At 36.0% G+C, this 19,919-nt stretch overlaps 1 protein-coding gene across 1 annotated transcript in view; it reads left to right on the plus strand.

Moving 5' to 3' along the window:
- LOC150094036 (F-box/LRR-repeat protein 18-like) overlaps positions 1 to 19,919 on the plus strand; it is a 148,217-nt gene that overhangs the window by 29,410 nt on the left and 98,888 nt on the right. The window contains exon 2 of the transcript XR_016550316.1: positions 2,126 to 2,263. The gene's annotated coding sequence lies outside the window, so the exon portion shown is untranslated. The remainder of the gene's footprint in view (positions 1 to 2,125; positions 2,264 to 19,919) is intronic.

The following is a 19,919-nucleotide window of genomic DNA, read 5'->3' on the forward strand; positions in this document are numbered from 1 at the left end:
GTATGACTTCGTTAAACTCTCAATTATTACGCCTCTTAATAGCGAATCCCTATACAGCACTCGCTCCTTCATTTTATTGACGTTTGTGAACATTCTATTATTTGCCATCACAGACTTCCGCCGGTTATTTGTCGGTACGTTCAACACACATTTTTCCATACGCTCCAGTTGTCTTTTAGCTCTGTATGGCACCATTCAAATGGGCAATTTCACTACTCGCATTTATCTCACCATTTTCATTATCGATCAAATCATCCATTCTTTCTGTGTTTCTACCTTAATTTACATTTTTGGCGACGCTCTCACACCTATCTGGCACTACCACGCAATTCTCTAGCACACCGCCATTTTCTACATTCTGACTATCGTTCACGATATCGCTCTCGACACACGAAACATGCTTGAAGTCCTCATTCTCTTTACACTTTTTACACATATTAACTCCACTATTACTTTCTAACCAGACTCCCACCGCTCTTCGCAAGGCATACATCTCACAGACAGCACATTGCATAAATTCGTTTACATCAAAACTCTTAAACAAACATGGCGATCTGGCCGCCATTTTCTTCTTTATCGGTGCCATGTGTACGCTATCTTTTCTTAAAAATAATAATTAAAATAACAGAAAACATGCAAAAATTGTACAGACACACCAAGAAACAAAAAGCAAACAATACTACTTAAAATTCTAGTAAAATATCTAATGTTAACACAAAATAATACTAATCTTTTCAGGAGCTCTCGACAAGCCGACGATCTAATCAGTGCGACAACATTTGATATAGAGATAGGAGTGTTGGTAGCTCGCTCCACCTTTGCAAGGAGTCACCCTGGTGTTGTACCACCTTATCCCAGTCCTGAAGATACTTTCAGGTGCAAACTTTGTTTGCTCACACTTGGATAAAGGAGTAAACTAAATTTATTATATTCTAACCAAGTGAAAAATAAACTTTCAATATTAGAAAGGGATTATAACAGTGAATCTGCAAAATATTTTAATCAAAGAAACATGACGCATAATAAAGTAACATTACTGTTACTCTGATAGGTCGAAATTCTGACCAATGTGAAAACAAAAACACTTAGCTGACATGTCAGACTCCACTTTTCTCACAAGTTCCGAAGATGACAGTTAGTATGGCTCACACCTCGTTACTCCCACCCTAATCTTGATTCATCATATTCTATCCTTCTCCTTTCGCCTAAAAATATTCTATCTTTCACCTTCTTCTCAAAGAATTCACAGCCCATTCACATACCTTTTTGTTTTATCCACAATTTCCCCACATCTATCTCCACATTTCTGCCCGTCCCCTCCACTTCGTTTCTGTCATACTTCAGCTGTGGTATATAAATGTTTATCACTATACACCTAATGCTGCTCCAAAAGAAGACAACCAAGAACATCCTATAAAGGTATGTCCAAAATTATTCCTTCCTTATATGCTTCATGTATCTGTCTTTAAAATATTAATAATGCCCAAAAAAATTGAGTAAAAAGCCAGTGATATCATAAAAGGGAGGGTACTCCTAAAGAAAAATAGGCAAAATAGCCATAAAAATTGAAAACATAACTGTTCTATAAATGTTTCAGAAACAACATCTGATACTAGTTATAAACATTGCAGAATTATGGAGAATTCACAGAACACAGTTTAAGAAACACTGCTCTAAATATTAAATGATGCTTGCGTGCCCTATCCTCTCATTGGTCATATTCCATTACAACAAAAGCAGTAATAATTGAAAAAACAGACATTCGTCATGAGTAGCAATTCCAACAGATGTGATAAGATAAGAATCCAAAAAACTATTTATAAATCAGTATTATATAAATTACATGATATTTAAGCTGAAACTCTTCTATTGTTCTGATTTTTTTTTACTCACCAACTAAAAATTATTTGGTGAGTAATAATTTTTATTCACCAAACTAATGATAAAACGTGCTGGCTCAGTAAATGCAGTAAAGACAGTTGCCATAATGTTGTGTAAGTTTATTGCATATAATATACAATGTTATGATTCTAGCTATATAGCTGACAAATTCTAAGAAATTATTTTATTTTCAATTAATATGTACTGTATTTGCACAGCTTTTATTTTAATAAATTGTATATAGGAAAGTGCACCTACACACTTAAAAGGCAAGAGGCAGATAAACACTAAAATTCACGAACAACCATATCGTCCAGTAACACTTTTATGTGGCTCCCACCCATGAAAGGCATCTATAACCCTACAGTGCATCCATACTATGGTAGACTATGCTTTTTTTTTTAATTTACATTTTTATTAATTTTATATATTTTTTTAAAATTGGTTTTTTATATTGTTTGGAAACTCTGCTCTAGAGACCAAACATGGAGCTTTTTCGGTCCTTTGTAAGCAAAGAACGTTTACACATTGGCAATGGATGTGAAAACACTTCACCTGCTAACTTTGTTTGCTTACACTTGAGTAAAGGATTAACAACAATATAATTTCTTGGCAAGTGTAATTTACTTTCTAACCAACTGAAACTCAACAAACTGTATGATTGTTTAATTTACTTGAAGTTAGCAGATTTCCAGTAGCATACAAATAATTAATAATAATAAATTATTGGTATCTTTTTTTTTTTTTTTTGGATAATGCAATATACACATTTCAACTTGCTGATTGCTCTGTACAAGCAGAAGTTTTATGCATGCTGTTGTATACATAGGAGCATAGTATTACATTAGTCATATGTTGACAAGAAAAACATAATTGTGTGTATAATTGTAATTAAATAATGCATGTCTCGTTTATTTGAAATATTTAATACACACATATATATGAGAGAGAGGAATTCGTATGAATTTATTGATACTATTTCATTTCAACATACTATTGAGATGAGTTAAGACGATATCACATTACAAAGCAATCAGTCTGTTGGCTTTTCTTTGCTTTGTTGTTGATGAAGTGAAGCAGATTTTTGAATCTTGTTTGTAAATTCTACAAAAAAATGGATTTGGAACAGATGAAAGGGAGAACCTCAATGCAATAGTCTTTGCTTACTGAAAAAAATATTCTGATTATAATACATGTGGTTAAAGTTTATTTTTCACTTGGCTAGACTATAATAAATTTAGTTTAATCCTCTATCCAAGTGTGAGCAAACAAAGTTTGCACCTGAAAGTATCTTCAGGACTAGGGTAAGGTAGTACAACATCGGGCAACTCGTTGCAAAGGTGGAGCAAGCGAACATCACTCCTATCTCAGTATCTCCTAAAATGCAAAACACATCTCCTTGTGGATATGTCTAATGTTATGCATTAGGGGAGGGGCCACTACCCAGACTAGTTTTCTTCAGTGGGAGCCAAGCCCAAGCGGAGATACCAGGCAGAAGCATTAGCAAGGTCATCTCTACCTATAGGAGTTGCCAAATGGTGTGCCACTTTTTATTAAATTATTCTGGATTTAGAGAAAGATGTTTAAAGTTTATTTTTCACTTGGTTAGACTATAATAAATTTAGCTTAATCCTTTATCCAAGTGTGAGCAAACAAAGTTTGCACCTGAAAGTATCTTCAGGACTGGGGTAAGGTAGTAATGTTGTACTACCTTACCCCAGTCCTGAAGATACTTTCAGGTGCAAAAAGGATTAAACTAAATTTATTATAGTCTAACCAAGTGAATAATAAACTTTCAACATCTTTCTCTAAATCCGGAGTAATTTAATAAAAAGTGGCACACCATTTGGCAACTCCTATAGGTAGAGATGACCTTGCTAAAGCTTCTGCGTGGTATCTCCACTTGGGCCTGGCTCCCACTGAAGAGACCTCAATAAAGGTCGAAACTACTCTGAGTAGTGGCCCTTCTCTTAATGCATAACATTATACATATCCACAAGGAGATGTGTTTTGCATTATGGGAGATATTGAGATAGGAGTGATGTTAGCTTTTGCTCCACCTTTGCAATGAGTTGCCCGATGTTGTACCACCTTATCCCAGTCCTGAAGATACTTTCAGGTGCAAACTTTGTTTGCTCACACTTGGATAAAGGATTAAACTAAATTTATTATAATACATGTGGATGAACAGGTTAGGGGTATTAGGTGAAAAGATTTCTTAAAAGAGGGGAAAAAATCTTTTATGGGATATTAAAGAAAGAATTCAGTTGAAATGTTATCCAAACTCAATGAATATTTCATAATAAAAACAAAAACAAATTCACCAGTGCCTTTTTTATTCTCCAACAAAAGTCAGCAACATTAGCAAATACCTGTTGGATTTCTGCTCAGGACATGGACTGGTTATTACTAACACCATGTTCCAACATGAAAATGTAACAAATCCACATGGAGAGAAGAGGCAAGGAATAAGAAAAGTCTCATTGACTATGTTATTGTTGATAGTGATGTTTTCTCCCTGGTGCAGGACACCAGAGTGTACAGAGGATTTGAAATTGGAAGTGATCACTATTTAGTCTTCAGCAGGATAAAATTGAATTTCGTATTGAAAAGAATTACATGTAAAAGAAAGTTTTAAAGCAAATAAAAGTTGAGCAGCTCTCAGATGTGAACTGTAGACTAAAATACACAAAGATTATTGAAGGAAAAATGAAAGAGTTTGAGAACAGGAACCAAACCTTGGAGATCCAATGGCAAGCCTTGAAGAAAACCCTGATTGATTCAGCCAGAGAGGCATGTGGTGAGATTGTCTGCAAGGATAGAAAACTCAGAACTCCATTGGGGACACAGGAAGTTAAAGAGCCAGTGAAGGAAATAATAGAAAGCATATCAAAAGTTTCTGGCAAGTAAGTCAGCTTGTGCTCTTAGAGAATACAGAGACAAATGTAAGAAAGCTAAACACTGTGTAAAACTAGCTAAACAAAAGTCATGGGAGGACTTTGGCAAGAACATAGAAAATAAATATCAAGAAGGTGGTAAGATATTCTGGATGTTGTTGAAGAAGCTTAGAAATGGAGGAAAGAGTACTGTAAAATTAGTTAGAGATGATAAAGATTACATGAAAACAGGATAAAAAGATATCATTGAAGTATGGAGTAATTACTTCGAAAAATTGCAAAATGAAACAAGCAGTGATAGCACAGTGGTAAAAAACTCAACAGGCATACAGTCAGGAATACATATCCATACTTGAAGTAGAAAAAGCCATCAAAGGCTTGAAATGTGGAAAGGCAGCAGGAGTAGATGATATTAGACCTTAAATGCTGAAATATGGTGGTATAAAAGTCTTGCAGTGGCTGCACTGCATAGTTCAGAAAGCCTGGACACAGGGACGAATTCCCAATGATTGGAGTAGAGCTCTAATAGTACCCATATATAAAAAGGGAAATAAAACTGAATATGAGAATTACAGAGATATTTCCCTACTGAGTGTTCCTGGCAAGATCTATGCAAGCATACTTGAGAAACGGTTGAGAAGAATTGTGGAAGAAAAGCTTAGTGAAGAACAAGTTAGATTCATGCCAAATAGAGGCTGTCAGGATCAGATCTTCATTTTACGACAAATAGTCGAGAAAGCATGGGAATATAACAGAGATCTGTATTTATGTTTTGTCGATCTGGAAAAGGCATATGACAAGGTGCCAAGAGAGAAGCTATTCGGTATGCTACAGTTATATGGTGTTAATGTGGCATTTTATCAGGCAATACTTAGTCTGTATTTGAGTTGTAAGTTGGCAGTTAGAATTGAAGGAAGTACAGGAAGATGGTTTAATGTTAAATCTGGTGTGAGACAAGGATGTACATTACCCCCTCTGTTATTCATTATCTATATGGATCACATTATGAAGGAAAGTGGTATTAAACATGATATCAGAATTGCAGATGTTAATGTCAGCTCTTTCCTTTATGCAGATGATGTTATACTTCTAAAGAAATCCACTACAAGTTTGCAAGAGTCCCTGACTAAATTGAATAACACTGTTGTAATGGATATGGTATGAAGTCCAGCATTAAAAAGACAATGAAAATAGGTACAATTGTTGAAAATGTCAATTGTGTTGTGAATGGTCAACCTGTGGAACAAGTAAAACATTTCACCTACTTAGGCACGATTTTTACTGAAGATGGTAAATTAAATATGGAAATAGACAACAGAATCAACAAAGCTGGTATGATATGAAAACAGTTGAATAAATTCATATGAGAGAAATTAGTCAGAACTAAATTAGCTATATACAAGACAGTGTTCAAACCAGTTTTAACTTATGGATCTTTGAGCTGGGTCAGAAGTAAAACACTTGACCAAAGACTAGAGACCGCAGATATGAGAGTCCTGAGAAAGATTATAGGCGTGAACAGATGGCATCAACGGCAATATCATATTAAAAACGAGGATATTAGGAAAGAACTTGACATTGTCGGCATCCAGAAGTGCATTAGCAGAGCTAATCTCAGGTGGTATGGTCACTTAAACAGAATGGGCAAGGAAAGATTAGCAAAACAAGTGTTCTCTGCCAGATTGGCAGGAAAATGACCCACAGGTAGACCAAGATATAGGTGGATTGATACGGTACAATGTGCCTTAGACGATAGAAATATCTTCTTCTTCTTTCACTCTGCCTTATCCCATGTTAAACGGGGTCGGTGCACCAATCTTTAATCTTCCTCTTCCAAGTTCTCCAGTCCAGGACGATAGAAATATAAGATCTGATAATGATAATATTGGAGTCTTAACAAGTAACAGACTGATTTGGAGGAAAATTGTAGATATAGGAAGTTAGTAATGATGTAAATTTTTCATGTAGTACTATCATATCCTGTACACCCCTTGAGGGTACATGTCAGGAATTTGATGATGATCAAAGTAAATAAGGAAAATCCTTAGTGTACTTGCAGATTGAATAAATATAGAATTAATTACGAGGGTGTGCTGAAAAGTTGTGATAATCACCATGAAGGAATTGATGCATCTGACATATCTTCTTATATATCCTAAAAGAAAAAGAACATATTATTACAATTTGATGAAACATGGAGGTTAAAGGGTTTTAAGATATGTTCTTTCTTGTGATTATATCAGTTGCTTTAATATAATTTTTTGTTTTAGGTGTTTATCAGAACTTTTCAGCCCACCTCATAAATATTAGGCATTCTGTTCATCAAATGGCTTTTAAAGTTATTTAACAATATATGACAGCAAAGAAGGTTACCAGAAAGTTGGAATATAGTAGTCATCACTCCAATATATAAAACAGGCCCATGCTCTTAAATCTCTGACATGATAATGATGATCCTCGTATTCTTCAGCTGGTTTTAGTGAACTGTGGATGTAAAAATCTGAATTTCTTTTGGAGGAAAAAAATCTTATTTAAATGTTCTTGTTATTGATAGTTTCTCTTATGCAAATTTTGTGTAATGGAGGTAGCACAGTGCCACAGATGTTTCCCTACTCAAATAGTTGTATTTTTTGTCTGCTGAAAGCTGCTTTTTATACTCTCAGTTTCATTAAATTTGAAATACTTTGAATTATTTTACAAAAACTGAATGTAATATTTAGTATCACATTAATTTTTGTATAAACTTAGTTGAAAGATGTGATCATCCAACCTCCATGGAGTCAGAGACTCATTGTGGGATAATGTTGAAATAAAATAATTACAAGGGTGGCCTGAAAAATTCTCTGCCTAACAATGAAAATTTATAATTTCAAAATTATTTTTATTTTTCAACATAATTGCCCTTAAGACTAATACATTTATTCCAGCAGTGCTCCAGTGCCATTATTCCATCCTTGTAGTGGTTCCCAGTAAGATCTGCAAAATACCTCTCTACAGCTGTAATCACCTCATGATTTGAAGAAAAACACCAGCGAGGAAGAGTTTTAGTTTTGGGAAGAGATAGAAGTCAGAGGTAGCCAAATCTGAGGAATAAGGTGGATGTTCCAACAATTCAGATCCCTTAATTTTCCCATTGCCAAAACACTTGTGGGCAGGTGCATTGTCCTGATGAAAGATGATTTTTTTCTTCTGCAAACCGGTCGTTTCTCAAGAATTTTTTCATCTAGTCTGGTTAAAAGATCGGAGTAATATTCCTTGGTTATAGTTTTACCCTTTTCAAGAAAATTAATAAGAAATACCTTTAGCATCCGAAAACACAGATGCCATGATCTTTCCTGCTGATGGAACCGACTTTGTATACTTGGCTCTTAAAAACCGGCTTTTTTCCCACTGTTTTGGCTGCTGTTTGGATTCTGGTTTATAATGGTGAATCCATAGTAATAAATCGATACACAAAATCAGTTTTATTCTTGTTAAAACTCTCCAAGCACTTCAGAGATTTTCATGCGAGTGCGTTTTTGATCTGCTGTGAGCAAGCGCGGCACCCATCTTGCACAAAGCTTTTTCATATGCATTCTTTATGCAAAATACAGACATCTGAGACTGTGCCTCAGATGTCTGTCCATTGAGTCAGAAATTTTTGGAACAAATGATTAGGAAATCAATGCCCAGCTACATTTAAATGAAAGTGGCAATAGAAGTAAACGGCAGCAGATGCATTCTTTGCTATGATTTCAGAAACCAGGAAGAGTTTAACTACAACACACAATCAGCAAAAACTGCTTTGATTTTACCAACCACCAAAGATATGCTTTCGTGGTTTGTCTCTACATGGTGTTTGCTAACTGCCTTGAAAATGCAGTCTTCCTTTGGACTAACTGACATCTATAGAGAAGAGACTAACTGAACATCAAAACTGTATCTGCTATTGGAGATAATAGTGGCAGTATAAGAAACAAGATGACTTGGAACAAAAATCCAAAGTTTGGGGAAAGTCACTGTTTTTTTTTTCTTCTCCACAGTTCTCAAAGAATCAGCTAAACACGAATTCGGAGTACCATTTATAGTAGAAAGATATTAAATAGAATTTTTTCGGTTTTACACCTAGAAATTAAAGAATATGTGCAGTAAGAATTATATATATATATTTTTTAAAATCATACTTTTACTGACTAGGAATACTGAGATAAGGTAAGATAAAAGAGCTTTAATTAAACACAACTAGTTTCGTCAGAACGTCGACTTCTTTAGGTGTATAAATTATCACAAAAATTGGAAAAAATAGCAAGATAAAACATAGACTTCTCATATAAACAAGTTAGGAATAACAAACAGTCAAATTTGAACTGGCGTCCGCGTGGCAGGTCTAGACTGAGGAGTTAGTGAGTGGCAACTATCTCGAGAGCGCCAGAACTGAATCATTGCATTGCACTGTGTGAGTCAGGTAAACTATAGAATGATTAGTCTTTTGCTGCGATATGACAGTGAAATGATTAAAAGGAAGGCCATAATTGCAAATGACTTTATGTGTGGGTTATGTATGACGAGTGGTGTGGAATTTGTGGACGTGTGGAGTGAGTTCGATGGGCGAAAGGATCTATATAAGATGGATGGCTTGCATTTGAATGGATACGGTGTAAGGAGACTTGAAAAAGTGTTGCTGAATGTAGTGGATGTGCAAAATCAGGGAAACTAGGTTTATTAAGGGGGAGAATAGATATACAGACCTTAGAGAGGTAGTTGAATGTACGAATGAGTATAATATGCCCAAGCGAATAAGGACAACAAATCAGAATGGAATAGTTAATATAAGGCATCAAGGTAGGGTTGGGGCTAATGTGGGTCTTAAATTCATGTACACTAATGCTAGGAGTATTAGGAACAAGAAGGAAGAGTTTTTGGCCATGGTTGGCATTTCCAGACCACAGGTTATTGGCATTAGTGAATCATGGCTGACTGTAGATGATATAGCTAGTGGGATTGAATGTGATGGGTATAGTGTGTTCAGGAATTACAGGGAAAATAAAATGGGGGGAGGAGTATTGTTGATGATAGCTGATGAGCTGCAGCCAAGGAAAATAGAAGTTGAATTGCAAGATAGGGACAAGAGCACATTTAAGGCCATTTGGTGTGAGATTGTGGCTAGCAGAACAAAATATACAATTGGGTACTGCTATAGACTAGGTGATGGAAAAGATGGTGGTGACAGTATGCACAAGCAAATAGAAGAAATGAGTGGAAGGAGGGTAATTATTATTGGAGATTTCAACTATGGTTGCATTGATTGGAGTGCGGAGAGGACACACAGGAGGAAGGAATTGGATTTTATGCGGTTATTAAGGGATAACTATCTGCAACAGCATGTAATGGAAAATACTAGAGGGCAGAGAGTGCTTGACCTAGTAATTACATCTGAGGATTTAGCTGTAACAAATATGACCACATTGCCACCAATTGGTGAGAGTGATCAGAGGGTCTTGACTTGGTAGGTGGCTAAAGTTGTGGAATTTACAATTAAGACAGGGTCCATGTGGAATTATTGGGCTGGAAAAGTATGACAAGCTTAGGAGTTTGATTGGTTCAGTGCCATGGCATGTACAACTGCAAGGACTAGAAGTTGATAGTGCATGGGAGGCAGTTAAGAAATGTTTGCATGAAGACTACCTAGAGTCCGAATAATAAATCAAGTAGGGGTTAAATGGATGAATAACACCATTAAGCTTGAGCTGCAAGAAAGAAACAACTACGGAGGGAATTTAAGTAGAAAGGTGACCGGCAGGCACATGAACGGTATAAAGCGCATCCAGAAGGGTAACGAGTGTGGTAAGAAAAGCAAAAAAGGGTTACGAAAGAATATTGGCCATGCAGGCTAAAGAGAATCCTAAACAGTTTTTTCGATATGTTGCAAGTAAAAGGAAAAATGTATATGGCAGAATGATTTTAAAGAATGCCAATGGTAGGGAGGTAACTGAATCAGTTGATATAGTTGAGTTACTGAGTGTGCACTTTGCAAGAATATATTATCCAGGTGGTGACATTGCAGAAACGAATGAAACAGTAGATTATAAGGGAATTATGGTGAATAAAGTGGAGTTGAGTAGTCTATTGCACAACTTCAATATCAATACATCTGTGGGATTGGATGGTATACCAGCTCGTATCATACGAGAAGTGGCTAAAGAATTGTCAGTATCCTTGACATTTTGTTTAATTTGAGTCTCGGGTCTGGGTTAGTACCGAGGGGGCCGAAAGAGGGGAAAATAGTTCCACTGCATAAAGGAGGTTCCAAGACTGCTGTTATAAATTACAGACCGATTAGCATATCAGGAATCGTTGTCAAGGTCTTAGAGAAATTAGTCAAGAAAAGAATACAGGATTGGATAGATGAAAATGGAATATTGTATGGGGGACAACATGGTTTTGTGAAGGGTAGATCATGCCTCAGTAACTTGCTCACGTTTCATAACAGTGACGACCGAACTGGATAAGGGTACTGGGTTTACAGTGATCCTACTGGACCTTGCTAAGGCCCTTGACAGGATACCACATGGAATTCTAATCAGTAAACTGCAGCATATGGGGATGGATATAGGGTTGGTGAGATGGATAGGAGGGTGGTTGATGCAGAGATATCAGAGAGTGGTTTATTCAGGAGTTGTCTAAAAGACGGCTTGTGACTAGTGGTGTGCCGCAGGGCTCTGTTCTTGGACCACTACTTTTCAATTTGTTCATCAATGATATAGGAAAGGATCTGAGAGGAACTGTTCACTTGTTTACTGATGCAAAGTTGGGTAGAGCAATTGTGAGTGCACAAGATATCAAAATTTTACAGGATGATTTGGACAGTTTGGCATGCTGGACTAGGAAAAATGGATGTCAATTTAATGTGGCAAATTGTAAGGTTATGCATTTTGGGGTGAAAAGGATAGCAGCAGTATATCGCATTGGTGGAACTGTACTCCAGGAGATTGATGAGGCCAGGAATTTGGGAGTGTTGGTGGATAGGGAATTGAAGTTTAGGTGGCACATTGCAAAAGTAGCTAAATCAGCTCATCAAATCACTTGGCTTCTGAAAAATACTTTAACATGCAGAGACAAACAAGATATTGGTCCTCTGTATCGAGCCTTAATAAGACCCCATCTGGACTACTGTGCCCAGTTATGGGCGCTAGGATTTCTTCGTCATGGGGAGGAAGTGGAAAGGAACCAGAGACGAGTGACCAAGAAGATAGCAGGTCTGTGGAATTAACCTTATGAGAATAGGTTGAAGATTTGTGGGTTGCAGAAATTGTTCGATAGGTGGAAAAGGGGTGATATGATTGAGATATTCAAATTACTGAAGGGTTTCTATAAGATTAATCCAGAAGATATTTTTGAAAATAGCACTGGTGGTGGGAGGACTAGGGCCGTGCATGGAAGCTGGGCAAGAATGTGGTTGACAAGGGTGTTAGAGCTAGGTTTTTTACTTGGAGAGTGGTGAATGATTGGAATAAGCTGCCAGAGTCTGTTGTGGGTGCTACGACCATGAATGAGTTCAAGGCAAGGTATGATAGATTCTGTGTGAATGTCGAATAGTTGTTCTTGACATGATGTTAGGGCCTCGCTCAATGAGTCTGTCGACTCCTTGGAGTTGATCGGATTAATAATAACAACATGGTTTTCCGCAACTGCAGATGTTTTTATAAACTCCTGGGAACTGAAGTTGGTTCTGTTTTGGCTTGGGATGACTCAGGTAAGAACGGAGTTTTGGTAGGGTAATGAAGTAAGTTCTAATGTTAAATTTCTTCATAATTTTCGCCAATTTTGGTAATAGAGGACTTACGAACGGTAACTGAATGTGTGCAATAGGATTAGAGTTATCTTCAAATAAATAAAAGTTACAATATATATATATATATATGAAATTTATGGATTATGAATGCTGATGCATGAACAAGAAAAGAATGATGGGGAAAAATTTTTGTTTAAAATGGAAGTGCTTTACGATCAGCACCATTTAATGACGAAAATGATTTGAGATATCACTGCAAACATTTGATGGGAAGTTATGTAAAATGTAACAATAGAAAAACAAGGCTACATATCCACTAATAATATTGGAGAGAAACTGATAGATTTTGGTCTAACTAAAAAAAATATGGTTATATATATATATATATATCCTCTGCATGTTTTACTCATGAAGACACCCCAAAAAAAGGACGTGAACAACATTAAAGTATATTGATCATATGCTTAAAGATAAAAAATCAGCATCAGGTATTATAGATGTAAAATCGTATTGAGAAGCTCTGTTATTTAGATTATTATCTTATCAAAATTAAGTAAAAGTTTAACTTGCATGAGTTAAAGAAGATTAATTTGAAACCCAATTTCTAATGCAAAAATTTATATATATATATATAGCTCAGTGGAAGTGCCTCTTGCATCCTGTGCATTAAGTCCTGAAGATAGACTTATAGTTCGAGCAGTCGCTGATTGGAGGAACTATTTTCTAAGTCTTTCTTCGACCGGTTCCTAAGTGAATCGATCTTTAGAAAGAGCAAGCGGATCTTCGTCCCGTAAACTGAAGAAAATCGACCGTAGAACCCACATTATTTCAGATAGTAACATATCCTGTTAAGTTAAAGATACTAAGCAATTTTATAAGCTAGGTTTTTAATTCTTTTTCCCAAGAAAGCAAACAGACAATAAGTCAAGTTTGCGGCTGCATGTAGTGCAACACTAGGCAACTCGTAAAGGTGGAGTAAGCTCTGATAACTTTCCTTAGAATTTTCTCCTAATGCAAAGCACATTTCCTTGCAGAAATATATGATGCTATGCATTAAAGTAATGGTCACTACCCATACCGGTTTCGACCTTTATTAAGGTCTCGTCAGTGAGAGCCAGACCTAAAATATGCCAAGGGTGAAGTAATACAGAGCTTAAAAAGATTTTACCTAAACAAGTTGCCATAAGGTGCTTTGACCTCATTAAACAAAAATCTCAGGATGAGTAATATGTAGAAAGTTTTTTACCTTGGGTATATATGTTAAAGATACCAAGCAATTTTAGAAGCTAGGTTTTTAATCCTTTTTCCTAAGTAAGCAAACAGACAAGTAAGTCGAGTTTGTGGCTGCACGTAGTGCAACATTTGGCAGCTCGTAAAGGTGGAGTAAGCTCTGATCACCTTAGAATTTTCCTCTAATGCAAAGCACATTTCCTTGCGGAAATTCAGAGCTTACTCCACCTTTACAATGAGCTGCTTAGTGTTGCACTACGTGAAGCTGCAAACTTGACTTGTCTGTTTGCTTGCTTGTGAAAAAGGATTAAAAACCTAGCTTATAAAATTTCTTGGTACCTTTAACATAATATATATCCAAGGTAAAAAATTTCTACATATCCTGTTAAGGTTCGATATCAAGAGGTGGTAGCACTTGTTGGCCAGTCTGTTCATTGGTGGTTGCTTATCATTAGTGATAGACATGGGGTAGCTATCATTGATTGGCTACCGGTGGAGATTGGTTTGGCCACACAGTCTCCAATAGCTAGATAGGGTTTAAAGGCCTCGCCTACTCCCTATAAGGGAATAAAAGGATTTAGCTTATTATTTATTATTATTAGATATAAAAAGAAGCTGGGCATACATTAAAAATGGACAAGATAGTAAGTCAAGGAAAAGCAATTGCTCGAGTACAGAGTGATCAAAATTAAAGTATCCCTGTTTAAGGCATTGTGAAGGACTACTCAGTGATCGAAATGCTGAAAAAGCGTTTCTCTCAGATATCGAAGTGATATCTGAGAGAAAAGAAAAGTAGTACCAAAATTCCCTACCCAAGATCCTGTATGATGTGCCGAATGTAAATGTAATTTTTTTGCGCTTAAGGAGAAAAGCAACACAAGCATAAATAAAAATTTTCATTCACTTCTAGTATATGAATTCACAGGCTGTGTTGGTCAGTGTGATGCCCTTCCTGGTATGCCACTGCATCCTTAACGGAAGAATGCAGCTGTTTGGGAATGATGTTGGGTACATGATGCATTATACTGTCTTTCAGCTGGCATGTTATCAGGATGATTCCGATAAATCCTGTCTTTGAGAAATCACAGGGATCAGATAAGGTGAACGAGTTGGCCGTTCAGTGGGAAATGCACGGCGATCACTCTGGATTCCGCTAAATGTTCTCGAAGATTCTCCTTTACAGATCGACCGATCTGTGAAAGGGCTCCGTCCTGCGTGAAAATGAAAATCCATTAATGGGCGCTGTGTGGCTATGGCACAACAAATCGTTTATCATATCTCCCTACAAAATCATCCACAGCTCTGCAGCGTTCAACTCCACTCGAACAACGAATGTTAACGCGAACTCAGTCAACTTTCAAAGTCCAGCGGGCGCTACTCCTATGTCAGGGTTATTATTTTGAATAGGTAGAAATGGAGAATCTTCCATAGAATTTTTGACATTATGTAAGGCACATCTATATATGTCTTGATACAGGATGTGCTCCGCGTGAAACAACGCTGTTCAAGGTCTGCTCCACAACGATAGTAACAACTTTAATCACTTTTGAACTGATCGGTTTGCGATTTCTGTCAGGTATCCTTCCGAATGATCCCATTTCTTCAAAAACGTCTGATCATTCGTTGCAGAGCGAGTCATTACATGGAGATAGTGGACGTGTTAGACATTTCTTAAGGCAACGAAATTTGCGGAGTGCAGCAACAGCATTGCAATTGTTTAGGTAGTACAGCTTCAAGAGCAAAGCACGCTTGGGCAAGGTTAGTGCCATCACTGTGAACGGTATTAACGACCAGAATGAAGGGAAAAATCGCATGTCCATCATTTAAGCCCTCCTGGCAACTGCCGAGTTGCGTGATATGAAATTCCACGCATTCGGGTTCACAACACTCCGTTGTGGTGAATTATAGAACCACCTTTTTATTTTCTGCAGATATCGCTTCCGCATGGCACACATACATTCCTCCAAAGTTTTGCAGCATTTTGATCACTGAATGACGATCCACAATGTCTTAAACAGGGATACTTTAATTTTTCTCACCCAGTATATTAATAAATGGATTCTGAGTAATGCAAAAGAAACTGGAATACGAAAGTAAAATAATGAAAATGAGATTCCTTGAGCAGATTCTTCATCAATCCAGTTAGATAAAAAAAAATAATAAAGCGCACAAAGAATTTATGCAAGACCAATCGGGATGAAAGAATTAGAATATGAAGAACACGAGAGGCAGATAAAATCGGCAGAAGGAAGGAAAGAGTATCCCTTAACGAAACGATATGCAAAAAGAACAAGATTATGGTGATTTTGGAGAAGCATCGTTGAATTTGCTATGTTATATGCTTGTCCAAAATCGCCCTAATCTTGTTCTTTTTGCATATATCGTTTCGTTAAGGGATAGCAAATTCAACGAGGATATGAGCATGGGCTGGAATATATGTGGAGATGACAAGCGACGTTAGCAAACGGAATATTAAACAGATGGAGTGGATATTTCCTTGAATTACTAAGTAGGAACATTACTTCTGAAACTCAGAATTATATATCATCTACTAAAAGGTGAAATCTTTAGGAATTCCACCACGGCAGGAGCTCAGTGAGGATTACAGAAAGAGAAACAGCTAATATTCTTGCTGAATTGCAAAAATATTGCATAAAGAATGACAAAACCGTTCGTGGAAATCATAGTTAATATGATTTTATTATTTTTTAGTTAAATTTCTCTGTTGTATATATATATTATACGAAGTATTTTCTTCCATTTTTAAAAGATTAAACCCATTTATGGAGATAAGTGGTGTCTTCAAGTAGGTTTCAGGAGAGACATCTGCAATGCAAGATAGTTGAACGATTATTAGAGAAATTTTGGGAATTTGATATAAATATTCATCATGTTTTTTCCCAACAAATATGACTGCGTTAATGGAGAAAAATTATACAAGATTATGATTGTGGAATGCTAACTTAGTAAGACTTACAGGATTGACGATGGAAAATTCAGAACCATAGGTTAAAAATGCAAAATTAATTAACATATAGGATCTGTTAAATCCTTTTAATAGACATTCACTACCGTTTTCAATAACTCAAAAATTAAAACGAGATATGGTAACTCCAATACGTTTTAATTTATCTCTGGAATGGCTGCCAGTATACCAAAAGAACTAATAATAACAAATCACTGCAGATTATAGCATATGTAGATGTCATTAAAATAATGTCATGAAGCAAACAGGAAACATCATAGAGAATAAAAGAACTTTGCGAATTTATAATTAAATTCTCTATTGCCTTTTATTTCCCAAAGGAAGTAAGTGGCACTGCTTTAGTCTTGACTTTTTTTACAGACAAGTTTGCAGCTAGCTACCACCACCACTCTTTAAACTTTCACTGATAGCATGTTATCAATGAATCAAAGCTTTCCAAGAGAACGTGGTAGATAAATGCACCCATCCTTGATACCTACATTTATTATTGTCTGTAATAGTCAGAATTTTTGCGGTTTTTTTTTTTTAAATGTAGGGGTGAAATTTGAGTTTCTAGGAGGGGGACCCTATTTGTCTATCTCAAAGATGAAACTATTCATGAGCTGCACAAAAAAAAAGTTTTTTTAATTGCAGACTAGAATTAAGCGTTGTCTTTCTACAGAAGCCTAGCGCTACTGGTTGATATTCCATTTCACAGGTATAGCCTGTGAAATCGCGTTTGCAGTCTATTCAGGTATAGACTGTGCAAACGAATGTATGTAAATCTAATCAATGTTCTATTAGGAGGTTAATTTCTTTGTAAAGTCTTCGACATCCATTTGTCAATTGTATTTCTCAGTACGATTTGTCTCTTGTGTAGAATGAAAAAACCTGAGTTTCTAGGAGGAGAACTATATCTACAGAACACTAGCTAACTAGGACTAAAATAGCCTCGCCTATTCTTTATAATGAAATGAAAAGCCATTAGCGGATTTTTTAAATATAATATAATCTATATATATTAAAACTGCTTAGTCCTGCCGAAATGGCATTTGTGCCCACTATGCTATGCCATACAAATAAAGCATTCTGAGTCCAGACTAGTCGCCGACTACCTCTAGTCGGTGAACTAGATTCCAACCGAGAATGTATTTTTCGTTCATATTTTCTAACCATTTTATGACCGGTTCCAGAGTTGTTCAATCTCTGGCATGAGCAAAAACAGTTTTTTCCTACAGGAAACTCGGGTTTTTTCATCCCATAAACTCCAGATAAGCAACTCTAAATCCACGCTATTTCAGAAATATAATACATGTATACTGTGTTAGTGTTATCGACCACAAGATGGCAGCATTTGTCTGCTTCTTTTCATCGGATACCATTTATATAAGGCTCTAAATAGAGCCTTATGTAAATATACATATAAATGTAAGGATAAATAAATTTAATGCTCTAAATAAATCCATTTAGAGCCTTACATTTATACTTAGTGATAGTCTTGGACCAGCTCTTTCTGCCTGGTAGTGGTGGAAAATGAAATCTCAACCTCCAAAAGTTAGATAGGGCTGAAACGCTTGAGTACTTTCAATAGGGAATAATAGGCGTTAGCTGATTTGTTTATATAATTTAGAAAATATAATTAATAATAATATCTTGTAGAAATGGCTCTAAAGAGGACGAAGAAAAACCTAAATTCGATTTTATTCAATGAATTGACAAATTTTTTCTTAGTCTTTCTTTGACCGTTTCCTAAGTCAGCCAATGTCTGTTACTGGTGAGCAATTTTTTTTTTTTTCTGCACCTCAAACTAGTTTTTCATCTTGTAAACTGAAGAAAAATAGAACACTTATTCAGACATTATGATATTGAAGTGCCTTCGGAGCGTATTTTGAAGAATTAGGGCGCATTGCTCCTTTCGATTGGAAAAGTCCTGAGTTTTCTTATCATGACAATAGGAACCTTTATATGAGTTTTTTCAGTCTAAGGTGACTCAACTAATGAGATATAGAGGTACCAGGGTTTCTCTCCTGGGATCTCGGGTTTTTCATCCCGCAAATCAACCAGGAGACTACACGCAATTTACAGAGAAAAAATACTAGTGGTGGTCGCGAATAGATGGCATTGTGTGCAGATGACGATGATGGTACACATATTAACCACTGAATTAGAAACTTATTTAATACCATATGGAACGCCCTTTATCCCGAATTACAGGATATATGCTTTTAGGCATAGATTCCACAAGGTGTTGGATTGTATCTGTGTCAACAATACACCAGGTTCACTAGACTGCCCTTTAGCTTGCTCCATTAGTGTGTTGGGACCCGCTCGCGCGAGCCGGTTGTTAAAATTTTTCAAATTTAGAGCCGGTTGTTAATGTTGTTAAGTCGGGCGAGCAGGTTATTAAAATTCTTTATGAAAGGATAGATGATGAATGATAGTATATACTTTTTCTCGTAAATATTTTGAAATTGTATAATGAATACTTACATATATTATTATTATTATTATTATTATCATCAAAAACATGCATAACGGAGAATTCACAAAACACATACTCAATTTACGAACGGGAATTTGGAAACTATATTATTTACTAAACAATGTCTGTATTCATTAAAACACAAACACGTTAATTAAAACTCCCGTACTGGGCATTTGAATAAACAATAATGCTTTATTTTTCGGGGAATTTCCAAGAACTTGCAACATTAAGTTCTTGGAAATGCAACATTGTTGCGCTATTGATAAATATAAAAATTCGTTGCGACGGCTACAGTCTCTGCCATTTGGTCGACTACTCACAGTGTATAATTGTGCCAGTCATAAACGAGTGGTAATATTAGTGTTACATTTTTTTTTATTTTGTTCAGGATTTCATTTGATAATAGGTAAGTTGTAGGTAATATAGGAAAATTTTCTTTATATTTCGGTTTTTTTTTGTTTATAATTAAAATAATTTTAATCAGGGTTATAGTTTTGCTGTCGAAAAAGCGGATAGTCATTAGTTGAAAAAATGAAATCGAAATAAGCAACAATAAATATTCTTCTGTGTTTTTAATTAATGTATGTAAGAACAACATAATGCCTTTCCATTAGAAAAATGTTAAGAAAATTTTTTTCCCAGCCTTTGCTATTCAAAATGTCGAAGAGGCAAAACGATTTACGAAACTTC

This window comes from Typopeltis vanoorti, chromosome 23 (genome assembly GCF_054136105.1).
Source record: "Typopeltis vanoorti isolate ZY-2024b chromosome 23, IOZ_Tvanoo_1.0, whole genome shotgun sequence".
NCBI classification, from domain to species: Eukaryota; Metazoa; Arthropoda; class Arachnida; order Uropygi; family Thelyphonidae; genus Typopeltis; species Typopeltis vanoorti.